This window comes from Pongo abelii, chromosome 4 (genome assembly GCF_028885655.2).
Source record: "Pongo abelii isolate AG06213 chromosome 4, NHGRI_mPonAbe1-v2.0_pri, whole genome shotgun sequence".
In the NCBI taxonomy this organism is placed as follows: Eukaryota; Metazoa; Chordata; class Mammalia; order Primates; family Hominidae; genus Pongo; species Pongo abelii.
Window position 1 is genome coordinate 184,690,895 of NC_071989.2, and position 9,456 is coordinate 184,700,350.

Sequence of the window (9,456 nt, forward strand, 5' to 3'; positions counted from 1 at the left end):
CTTATTCTTGAAAAGATCGATAAAACTGACAAACCTCTGTCAAGGCTAACAAAGGCAAGAAAAAAGAGAGAACACAAATTACTAATATCAAGAATGAAACCAGGGAGATCTCTACAAACCCCGTAGACATCAAAAGGATAATAAGGGACTACTACAACAACTCTAGACACATAAATTTGACAACTTAGTAAAATGGATCAATTTTTTGAAAAGCACAAACTACCCTCATATCACCAAACAAGAAATTGATTATTTGGATAGCCCTATTAAAAACATTGAATTCATAATTTTAAACCTTCCAAAAAAGAAATCTTCACACCCAGATGGCCTCACTGGAGTTCTACCAAACATTAAAAGAAGTAACACCAATTCTGCACATTCTCTTCCAGAAAATAGAAAAGGAGGAAACACTTCTCAGCTTATTTTATGAACCTAGTATTACCCTGATACAAAAATCAAAGATAAATATAGTATCAAAAAAAGAAAAGCTCTAGAACTACAGACTAATATCCCTCATGAATATAGACACAAAAATCCTTAACAGAATATTAGCAAATAGAATTTGCAATACATAAAAATACTATACACCATAACCAAATACTGTTTCAACATTTGAAAATCAATAAATGCAACCTGCTGTATGAACAAACTAAAGAAGATAAATTATTTGATATATTAATTGATGTAAAAAAAGCATTTGACAAAATTTAACATCCACATATGATCAAAACTCTCAGAAAAATAGGAATGTAGAAGAACTTCCTCAATTTGATCAAAACATCTATGCAAAAATCTATAATTCACATTAAACCTAATAGTGAACAGCTATTGGGATGGGCATGCTGGCTCACTCCTGTATTCCCAGCACTTTGAGAGGCTGAAGAGGGAGGATCACTTGAGGTCAGGAGTTCAAGACCAGCCTGGCCAACATGGTGAAACCCCATCTCTACTAAAAATATAAAAATCAGCCAGGCATGGTGGCAAGCGCCAGTGATCCCAGCTACTTGGGAGGCTGAGGCAGGAGAACCACGTGAGCCTGGGAGGCAGAGGTTGCAGTGAGCCAAGATTGCACCACTGTACTCCAGCCCAGGTGACAGAGTAAGACTCTGTATTTAAAAAAAAAAAAAAAAAAAAAAAAAAAACCTCTTGTATGTTTTCCTCCTAAGATCAGGAACAAGGCAAGGATGTCTGATATCATCACTCTTATTCAACATAGTGCTGGAAATTCTAGTGTCAGTGCAATAAAGAAAGAAAATTAAATAAAAAGCCTACGGACCAGAGAGGAATAAATAAAACTATCAGTATTTACAGATGATATAACTGTATATGTAGAAATTTCAAAGGAATCTAAAAAAAACAAAAACAAAAAACAAGGTTTTTTTCCTGCTCTTAGGGGGAAAACATACAATGGTTTTTCACTGTTAGGTTTAATATTAGTTATAGATTTTGTGTCAATGTTTTGATCAAGTTAAAGAAGTTCTTCTCCGTTCCTATTTTTCTGAGAGTTTTAATGTTAGTTTAGCAAGATTACAAGACAAGATAAACATATAAAAATCAATTGTATTTCTATATACTAGCAATGCACACCTTGATGCTGAAATTTAAAACACATTACCATTTAATATCACTTGAAAAGAGAGAAATTCTTAAGTATAAATCAAAAAACACATGTACAGGACTTGCATGCTGAAAACCATTAAATGCTGATGAAAGAAATTAAAGATCTCAATAAATGGAAAGACATACTATGTTCATTTGAAGACTTGACATAGTAATTATAGTCAATTATCCCCACAACTGGTACTCAGGTTTAACACAATTATTATCAAAATCCAGGCAATGATTTTTGTAAATATAGACAAGATTATTCTAAAATTCATATGGAAGGGTAAAGGAACTAGAATAGCTAATGCATTTTTTAAAAATAAGAGTAAAGTGAGAGGAATTAGTCTACCTGAATTAGAAACTTATTATATAGCTGCATGAATCAAGACCTTGTGATACTGGTGGAGGGCCAGACAATAGAACAATGGAGCAGAGTAGAGAACCCAGAAATAGACTCACATAAATACATCCAACTGATTTTTAACAAAAGTGCAAGAGCAATTCAATACATTTCAACAAATGCTGCTGAAGCAATTAGACATCCATATACCAAAAAAAAAAAAAAAAAAAAGAACCTTGACCTAAACCTCACATCTTATCAAAGCCTAATTCAAAATGGACCACAGACATGAATGTAAAAAAAAAAAACTATAAATCCCTTTGGGAAAAAAATGGGAGAAAACTTTCAGGGTCTGGAGCTAGGCAAAGGGTTCTCAGGCTTCTTGACATCAAAACTCCAATTCATAAAAGAAAAAAATGCTAAATTGGACCTTATTAAAACTTTAAAAGTTTTTCTCTGTGAAAGACCCTGTTAATAGAATGAAAAGACAAGCTACAGACTAGGAGAAAATATTGCAAACCATGTACTCAACAAAGGACTAGTATCTAGAAAAAATAATTTTACATTTAAAATTAATTGAATATTTAAAATTAAATATTTAATATTTATAAATGTATATATCAGAACTTCTCAAATTCACAATACTAAGTAAGAGAAGCCAGACTCAAAAAGGTTTAATACTACATGATTCCATTTATATAATTTTCTGGAAAAAGCAAAACTCTATGTAAGGTTAGAAAACAGATCAGCATTGCTGGGAGTGGGGCCAACTAATAGGCATACGGCAATGTTTGTGTATGAGGAGGAGGTGTTGGAATTGTTTTATATATTGATGTAGTAGTAATGGTTACCTAACTGTATGTATTTGTCAAAATTCATAGAACTGTATGCCTTAAAAGGGTATATCTTATTGCATGTAAATTTTATCTCAATAAACCTAACATAAGCAAAACCTCTTGGAGCTTAACAGTAAGATAATGAACAATTCAATTAGAAAATAGTCAAAAGACATTGCAGCCCCTTCTCACACTGCTATCAAGAAATACCTGAGACTGGGTAATTTATAAAGAAAAGAGATTTAATTGGGTCACAGTTCTGCAGGCTGTACAGGAAGCATGACAGCTTCTGGGGAGTCCTCAGGAAACTTTCAATCATGGCAAAAATGAGGGGAAGTGGGCATGTCTTACACAGCTGGAGCAGGAAGAAGAGAGAGAGGGGAGAGGTGCCGCACATTTAAGCAACCAGATCTCATGAGAACTCTGTCACAATAAAGCACTAGGGGGATGGTGCTAAACTATTAGAAACTGCCCCCATGATCCAATCACCTCCCACCAGACCCCACCTTTAGCACAGGGATTACAACTCAACATGAGATTTGGGTGGGGATGTAGATCCAAACCAAATCATTTTGCCGCTGGCCCCTCCCAAATCTCATGTCCTTCTCACATTCCAAAATACAATCATGCCTTTCTAACAGTCCCTCAAAGTCTTAACTCATTCCAGCACTAACTCAAAATTCCAAAGTCCAAAGTCTCATCTGAGACAAGGCTAATCCCTTCCACCTATCAGTCTGTAAAATCAAAAACAAGTTAGTTACTCCCAAGATACAATGAGGGTACAGGCATTGGGTAAATACTGCCACTCCAAAAAGAAGAAATCAGCCAAAAGAAAGAGGATACAGGCCCCATGTAAGTCTGAAACCCAGCAGGGCAGTCATTAAATCTTAAAGCTCCAAAATAACCTCCTTTGAATCCATGTCTCACATCCAAGGCACACTGGTGTGAAGATGGGCTCCCAAGACCTTAGGCATCTCTGCCCCCATGGATCTACAGAGCTCAGCCCCCATGGCTGCTCTCAAGGGCTAGTATTGAGTGCCTGTGGCTTTTCCAGGTACACAGTACAAGCTGTTGGTGGATCTACCATTCTGGGCTCTGGAGGATAGTGACCCTCTTCTCACAGCTCCATTAGGTAGTACCCCAGTGGGCACTCTGTGGGGGTTCCAATCCCACATTTTCCCTCTGTACTGCCCTCGTAGAGGTTCTCCATGAGGGCTCTGCCCCTGCAGCAGGCTTCTTCTTGGACATCTAGGCTTTTCCATACATCCTCTGAAATCTAGGAGGAGGCTCCCATGCCTCAACTCTTGCACTGTGCACACTGGCAGGCTTAACACCACATGGAAGCCACCAAGGCTTATAGTTTGCACCCTCTGAAGCAGCAGCCCAAGCTGTATCTGGGGCCCTTTTAGCCACAGCTGGAGCTGGAGTGGCTGAGATGCAGGGAGCAGTGTCCTGAGGCTGCACAGGCCCTGGTCCTGGCCCACAAAACCATTCTTTCCTCCTAGGCCTCTGGGCCTGTGATGGGAGGGACTTCCTCAAAGGTCTCTGAAATGCCTTGAAGGCCTTTTTCCATTGTCTCAGCTATAAGCATTTGGCTCCTCTTTACTTATGCAAATTTCTGCAGCCTGCTTAAATTCTCCCCCTGAAAATGGCCTTTTCTTTTCTTTTTTTAAAATTTTTTTGAGACAGAGTCTCACTGCAATGCCCAGGCTGGAGTGCAATGGTGCTATTTTGGCTCACTGCAACTTCCACCTCCCAGGTTCAAGTGATTCTCCTGCCTCAGCCTCCTGAATAGCTGCGATTACAGGCATGCACAATTATGCCCAGCTAGTTTTTGTATTTTTAGTAGAGACAGGGTTTCACCATGTTGGCCAGGCTGGTCTCAAGCTCCTGACCTCGGGTGATATGCCCTCCTCGGCCTCCCAAAGTGCTGGGATTACAGGCGTGAGCCACTGTGCCAGGTTGGCTTTTTCTTTTCTATCACATGGCTAGGCTGCAAATTTTCTGAACTTTTATGCTCTGCTTCCCTTTTAAATATAAGTTCCAGTTTCAGGTCATTTCTTTGCTCACACACGTGATCATATGCTGTTAGAAGTGGCCAGGCCACATCTTGAATGCTTTGCTGCTTAGAAATTTCTTCCACCAGATACCCTAAATCATCACTCTCAAGTTCAAAGTTCCACAGCTTCCTAGAATGGGGCATAATGCCACCTGATTATTTGCTAACACCTAACAAAAGTGACCTTTACTCCAGTTCCCAATAAGTTCCTCATTTCCATCTGATATCTCCTCAGCCTAGACTTCACTGTCCATATTGCTATTGACATTTTGGTCATAACAATTTAACAAGTCTCTAGGAAGTTCCAAACTTTCCCTCATCTTCCTGTCTTCTTCTGGGCCTTTCACACTCAGCCTCTGCCTTGCACCCAATTCCAAAGGTGCTTCCACATTTTCAGGTATATTTATACCAATACCCCACTCCTGCTACCAATTTTCTGTATTAGTCTGTTCTCATGCTGCTCTAAAGAAATACCCAGGACTGGGTGATTTATAAAGAAAAGAGACTTAATTGGGTCATGGTTCTGCAGGCTGTACAGGAAGCATGACAACTTCTGGGGAGGCCTCAGGAAACTTTCAACCATGGAGGAAAATGAAGGGGAAGCAGGCACATCTTACATGGCTGGAGCAAGAGGAAGAGAGAGAGGGGAGAGGTGCCACACACTTTTAAACAACTGGATCTCGTGAGAACTCTATCATGAGATAGCACTACAGGGATGATGCTAAACCATTAGAAACAGCCCCCATGATCTAATCATCTCCTGCCAGTCCCCACCTTTAACACTGGGGACTATAATTCAACATGAGATTTGGGGTGGGGCCATATATCCAAACCATATCAGACATGAAGAGACATTTCACCAAAGACAGTATACAGATGGCAAATAAACACACGAAACAATGTTCAGCATCATTAGCCATCTAAGAAATGCAAATTAAAAGCATAATGAGATATTACTATATACTGATTAGAATGGCTAAAATTAAAAATGCTAACAATATGAAATGCTGCTGAGGGTGCAGAAAAACTGGATAAATCTTATATTGCTGGCAGAATTGTAAAATGATACTACGACTCTGGAAATCAGTTTGGCAATTTCTAAAACTAAACATACAACTACTATATGATCCAGGAATCACACTCCTGGTCATTTACCCCAGAGAAATTAAAACTTTTGTTTACACAAACGTCTGTAGATGATTATTTATAGCTTTGTTTATAATAGTCAAAAACTGGAACCAACCCAGATATTCTTCAGTGGGTGAATGGTTGAACGCACTGTGGCAGATCCACGCCATAGAAAGCTGCTCAGTAATCAAAAGGAACCAACTATGATACACACAACAACCTGAATGAATCTCAAGATAATTTTGCTGAGTGAAAAAAGTCAATCCTAAAATATTTCATACTGTATGATCCAATTTATTTGACATCTTTGGAATAACAAAATTTCTAAATGGAGAACAGTTTAGTGATTGCCAAGGGTTAACGGATAGTGAAGGTAGGAAGAGAGTGGGCACGGCTATGAAAGAGCGACAGGTGGGATCGCCTGGTGATGGAATATTAGTAATTTGACTGTACATTTCCATATCCTAGTTCTGATATGGTACTATAATTTTGCAAGATGTTACCATTCGAGAAACTAGTTAAAGGGTACACGGGATCTCTCTGTACTGTTTCTTACAAGTGAATGTGAATCTACAATTATCTCAGAATAGAAAGTTTTGCTAAAATAATAATCCAATCGTTTGCAGCATTGCTTGTATTTGGGGTGGTGGGGGGACCTGGAAACAGCCTAAATGTCCATCAGCACAGGAATAGTTGACTATAATGTTAGTTTCATAAAATGGAACGTTGTGCAGAGCCAAAGAAAAAAAGCATCTTTGATTTGAAAATCTATGTTGCAGAACTCTTTATGCAGCATGATACCATTTCTACTAAAATGCACACACACAGTGTGGCTCTTGTGTAAATGCCTATACCACGTGTTCCCAGTGATGGAGAGACTGCCTCCAAGTCGAAAATCGATTCTTGAGGGGCTAAATAATCTTATCTTTCTTGTGTCTAAAGCACAGATATACATAGAGTACACCAGCATATATGCAATTTATCTGTAGCATTACTACACTTATGGTGGGGGAGGATTAGGGGAAAAATATCTTTAAAAGCTCCTTAGGAGAGGGATAGCGGGGGGAAAAAACCAGAAAGGTTAAGAACCGCTGGCCTATCCCAGAATTCCTCAACTTCAGCATTGTGGATATTTTGGGCTAGAAAATTATTCACTGCAGGGGCTGTCTGGTGCATTGTAGGATGTTTAGCAGCATCCCTAGCCTCTACCATAGATGCCAGTGGCACCAACCCTCAGCTGTGATGATCAAATATGTCTCCAAGGCACTGCCAAATGTCCCTGGAGGGCACGGTGGTCCCCGGTTGAGAACTACTAGACAGATGACTGGAAATCATTTAACAAATCCCAGCCACAGGGCATCAGGAGTGATGGATCCATTGCGTTCTCATTTTTGACAGGGAGAATATATTCAGGGCTTACTTGTATCATTAAATATTAATTTTTCAAAAATGGCTCTCACTGGGAAATGCAGTCCTGGAGAGGGGAAGAGGCCCAGCCAAGCCCTAAGGCTCCAAACTTTAATCCCAACCCTGCCCCTGCTTGCTCTAGGACCACCAGCCAGCCTCCCTGCCATGAGCCTCTGTTTCCCCCTCTTGCACACACAGCCCACGCTAACACTTTCCACCACCCCTCCACAGTCCCTGCTTCTCTCCCACACCTCCACGCTCAGGCAGCTATCTGCCTCTCTGCCTCTCCGGGGCCTGGAAAACTCTGGCTCATGCCTGGATTCCAATGTCCTACCCTTCAGGAAGTCCTCATTATCTCCCACCAGCGTGCAAGCAGCCCTGGCTGTGACCCCACAAGCTCTTGGGCATCCCTGCGCACAAACGTGCACCCTGCCCACTGGTGTCTAGAGACCATGGTGAATATTTGCCATTTATCATCTTCCTCATCCACTCCTCTCCACCCGGCTCTCAGCCAGACTCCTTCGCCCTCTGACTTCTGGTTGGCTGAATAAATGTTAGGCACCAGCAAAGGATCAGGGAGCAGGGAGGACAAGGAGGCAGGCATTTAGTCTCCTGCTTCCCCTCTTCCGGGCCCCCCTTTGGTATTGCCTGGGTCCCTCTTCCTCTGGCCACAGCTCTTGCAGGGTTTCAGTAGCTGCGCCTTCTTCTGGTCCCTTGAGACCTAGGGTAGTAACATCTTCCTGTGTGCACATTCATCTCCTTAGTTCCTTGACCTGGTCTACCTCTTGTAAATGCTCCCTTCACTTAATCCTGGTACCCTTCTTGAAGAGTTCCCAACAGGGTCCTGATCTGATCCACATGTCCCAACTCAAACGCAAGCAACTTGAGCAAACATGCATAAGAGAGCTGCATGTTGCTGTTTTGTTCTGTTTTGAATCTCAGCAACCCCAAGGGCCAACATGGATGGGACCCAGAACATGGGCAGAGCTCAGCAAATAAGCAGATGAATGAATAAAGAATAGATGGATGGATGGATGTGGACAGATGGGCAGACGGATGGGTGGATGGATTGGTGGAGGGATGCACAGACCCTGCTTTTGCAAACATGAATAACAGCTGAAATCCCTTGAGTGCTCACTGCTTATTGGGCACAATGCCAAGTCCTTTATATATATATATTCACAGTAAAGGTAAAAAACAAACTCTTTTTTTCCATCTACTCAAACTCAATACAACACTCAGCACAGAAACACTTCGCCTCTAGTCACCAAAAGGCGTGTGAGTTTTCTTCCCACTGATACGTAATTCTCCAGCAGACACTGACTGGGTGTCCTACAATTTAACTCATTTCTAACACTAACTACCTGGAATTAGTGTCAGATTCTGCAGGATGAGGGCTCAGTCCCATGAGACTGCCCCTACCTTCAGACATCAGTCAAAAGTAGTAAGCTGTCATCTATACTTCTGACCAACCGGCTATAAATCAAAGTTCCCACAACCCCCTCCCTGGGTTCAATTAATAAATCAAGTTTCCCTCAACCCCCTCCTTGGGTTCAATTAATTTGTCAGGGCAGCTTGCAGAACTCAAGGAAACACTTTATATACATTGGCCCATTTATTATAAAGGATATTAGAAAGGTTACAGCTAAACAGCCAGATGGAAGAGATGCATGGGGCAAGGTATGGGAAGGGGTGCGAGGCTTCCATGCCCTCTCCACCATGCCACCCTCCTGGCACCTCTGCATTGTACACGCAGCAATCCAGAGGCTCTCTGAACCTTGTCCTTTGAAGTTTTTATGGAAGCTTCTCGACATAGGCATGGCTGATTAAATCATTGGCCATTGGTGATCGATTCAGCTTTCAGTTCCCCTCTCCTCCTTGGAGGTCAAAGGTGAGGCTGAAAGTTCCCACCCTCTACTGACAGCGTTGGTTCCCTGGCAACCAGCCCTCATCCTGAGGCTGTCCAGGAGTCCACCAAGAGTTGCCTCAATAGAACAAAAGATGCTCCTATTACCCAGAAAATTCCAAGGGATTAGGAGCTCTGTGTCAGGAACTGGGATCAAAGACCAAATATCAGAACC